Genomic DNA, 3,817 nt, shown 5'->3' with positions numbered 1-3,817 from the left:
TTCGACCAACGAGGTTTCTTCTTCCTTTTTTTAAATAAACTAATTTAATTCTACTTTTTGTTTTATTTGACCAGGGAGGTTATTTTGTATTATTATTACATAAGTTTATTTTTTATTTATATATCGTTTAATTTATTTTTAGTCATTTACATCAAAAATGGAAACATCTTCAAGGCAATGTGCCAACTGTCATAAAAATTTTCAAAGCACTAGGGATTGTATGAAGCATGCATTGTCATGTTGTTATGCTGCTGAATCCTCTTGTATATGTGTTAAATGTTAAAAAAAGGATTTGCCACATTTAACACATATAGTTAAATGTGGCAAATCTTTTTCAAAATCATATGATCGAAAGTGACATGAAAATTCTTGTAACGGTAATTCGACATATACTTGCATGAAATGTATTGGTATTTTTCCAAATAGTTATAAGGGTAAAAGGCATGAAAATGTTTGCACCCAGGAACCGCTTCTGAAAAAAATAAAATTATCTGAGCCACAAAAGAAAGAAGTATGGACACTCACACCAGACAAGTTGGAACTTACTGAGTATGAAACAGCTTTTCAAAACAGGTTGGCGTCATTCTTCATTAGATCGCCCGATTGTATGGATATTATTTCGTTTCTGGAAAGTGTTAAGAACATCTTAGTGGATAAAATTAAGGATCTATTATATCACCATGGTGCATTAAAAGTGAACTTTCTATAGGAATGCACTTTTACAAATTGTATTGGTGATAGGACAGATAGAGCATTCAAAACACGTAACAAATGTGTATTTAAAAGTAGTGATCTCAGAGAATTTGTTGAGAAAAGTTTTATCAAGATTAAAACTGAAACAGAGCAGTCTCAATTTCAAAAGAGTGGATGGATGCTGAGTGGAGTTGATGGAATCAGATTAAGAATCAACAAGTATTTGCCATTAAGGGGCTATACATATCTAACTCTCCCTGCATCTATAGAATCAAAGAAAGCCTGCATTAATGTACAGAATAGTGATATGTACTGTTTTAAGTACTCTATATTAGCAAAATTTGTGAAAAAAAAATGCTCACCGTGTTACAAAGTACATTGATCTAGAGTATTTATATGACTTTAGTTGTGTTTCATTTCCTACTTCTATTAACGAAATAAAGAAATTTGAAAAGGTAAATAACATCTCTATTAATGTTTATGGTCTTGATGAAAAAGAAAAAATATATCCCCTGAAAGTCTGTAAAAAAGAACTGAAAGACCATCGGGATCTTTTACTTGTGTCTAATGGTCAAACTTCCCATTATGTTTATATAAAGAATTTGGAAAGATTAGTAATGAATCAAATTAGGAAATATGAACATAAAATAACAATTTGTAAACGCTGTTTTACACATTTCGACAACCGGTATGGGAAACAAGCAAGTGAAAAACTTGAAGAACAAAAAATATATTGCTCTGACAATAAACCGATAAGGGTGGAGTTGTCTAAGAAAGAGGCCAGTATCAGATTCTCAAATGTGGAAAGACAAAGTAAAGTACCGTTTGTTATCTATGCGGACTTTGAATCCATCTTGGTTCCTATTAACGAATCGTCAGGAAGCACGATCAAATATCAGAGGCTTGATCCGATATCATTTTGTGTATATGTAAAAGGAATGGAAGAAGTAGATATTCCAATAACTGAACCGTACATTTATAGAGGAGCCAATGCCGCTTCACACTTTATGGATTTTATAACAAATATAACCGAAAAGATTCAAGAAATTTACAAATTAGTAAAACCAATGCTGATCTCATCAGAAGAAGAACAAGATTGGACTACATCCGAAACCTGCTACATGTGTCAAAACGCATTTACAGAAAACAATATAAAAGTTAGAGACCACTGCCATCTAACCGGAACTTACTTAGGACCATCTTGTAACAATTGTAATTTAAGACGTGTAAATCCCTCGTTTATACCTGTTATGATGTATAACTTAAGCAACTATGACGCACATTTCATAGTTAAGGAATTGGGAAATGTCTCTGGTAGAGTTGAAGTAATACCTAACAGCGAAGAAAAATATATATCTTTTACAAAACATGTTGGTAAAATGAAATTGAGATTCATAGGCTCTTACAGATTTATGCCACGAAATTTGGATTATCTTGTAAAATCTCTGTCCATGGATAAATTCAAAGAAACAAGGAAATATTACAATGATGAGGAATTAACATTAGTTACGAGGAAAGGTGTGTTTCCGTACGATTATATTGATGATGTTGAAAAGTTAAATGAAACGGAACTTCCACCAATTGAAGCTTTTTACAATAAATCGTGTAATGCCGATATCAGTGTAGAAGTTTATACACACGCTAAAAACATATGGGAACACTTTAAATGTCAATCATTGGGAGACTATGCTGATGTTTACGTTAAAACTGATGTTCTTCTACTTTGTGACGTCTTCGAATCTTTCCGAAATGTTATGATATGAATACCCATGAACTTGATCCAGCTCATTATTTTACAGTTCCTGGTTTGACATTTGATACCATGTTGAAATATACTAAAATGAACATTGAGCTTTTACAAGATTATGATATGATTCTAATGAAAGAGCACGGAATTCGAGGCGGTTTGTGTTATGTGTCACACAGGTATGCAGAAGCAAATAATAAATACATTAGTACCTTTAATTCAAATAAAGGATCGAGTTACATAATTTATTTAGATGCAAACAATCTTTATGGTCAAGCAATGAGCATGTATTTACCATACGGAGGATTTGAGTGGGTTAACAGTCCGGATTGTGTAAGTATCCTCGATCTCAGGGATGATGATGAAATTGGATATCTTTTCGAATTAGACATTATCTATCCTCAAGAACTTCATCATATTCACGATAATTTACCATTTTTACCTGAAACAATCGTACCACCGTAATTCAAAAAAATGAATAACACATTTCGGAAAAAGAAACCGCTACGTTCTACACTACAAAACTTTGATACAGGCTATAAAACATGGATTAAAACTAGAAAAAATACACCGTGCATTAAAATTTAAACATAGCAGCAGTGGATATGAGCAAATCAAGAGTCCTGTTTATTAAACCTATATATATAGGGTATGTGCATTTTAGATTTATCCAAAATTGTCATGTATCACTTTCATTATGATGTAATGATGAAACGATATTCCATTAATAACATAAAATTGATGTACACTGATACTGATTCCTTTATATATAGAGTTTTAACAGATGATGTTTATGAAGATATGAAAAACATGAATCAGTATTTTGATTTCTCGGATTATCCTAAAAATCATCTCTGTTATTCGGAAAAAAATAAAAAGAAGTTAGGGAAATTTAAAGATGAAATGAATTCCAAGATTATTTCAAAATATGTGGGATTAAGAGCTAAAATGTATACTATCATGACTGAAAATGGTGTGAAAAAGCGCGCTAAGGGCGTAAAAACATCCGTATTAAAACAATATATTAGTTTTGAAGATTTTGAAAAAGTATTGTTTAAAAATGAAATTATGCATACGCCTATGCGCTTAATACAATCAAAGGAACATACAATTTTAGCTCTGAGGTGAATAAAATCTCTCTTTCTTCTTTTGATGATAAAAGACACATAAGTAGAGAGACTATGGGCGAGCTGGGACACTTTTGTGAGGAGGGAGTTCCTCGACTTACCACCAGAGCGTTGTTAGTTCAGACGGTGACCGCTAGATAGCAGCACCATCGGCAGTAATGAGAGTATGGGGGAGCTGGCACACTGATTTGAGGAGCCAATCAGAAGCCAGCATTTTGATGACGTCACACATGGCGGGAGATTTGAATTC

General features: G+C 32.7%; 1 pseudogene; it reads left to right on the top strand.

Moving 5' to 3' along the window:
* Positions 1-319: 319 nt before the first annotated feature.
* Positions 320-2,456, top strand: LOC106687159 (uncharacterized; annotated as a pseudogene).
* Positions 2,457-3,817: the final 1,361 nt, after the last annotated feature.

The sequence above is a fragment of the Halyomorpha halys genome, unplaced genomic scaffold, assembly GCF_000696795.3.
Source record: "Halyomorpha halys isolate HHAL.00 unplaced genomic scaffold, Hhal_1.1 Scaffold920.1, whole genome shotgun sequence".
NCBI lineage: Eukaryota > Metazoa > Arthropoda > Insecta > Hemiptera > Pentatomidae > Halyomorpha > Halyomorpha halys.
This window is presented reverse-complemented; position numbering and strand designations above follow the sequence as displayed.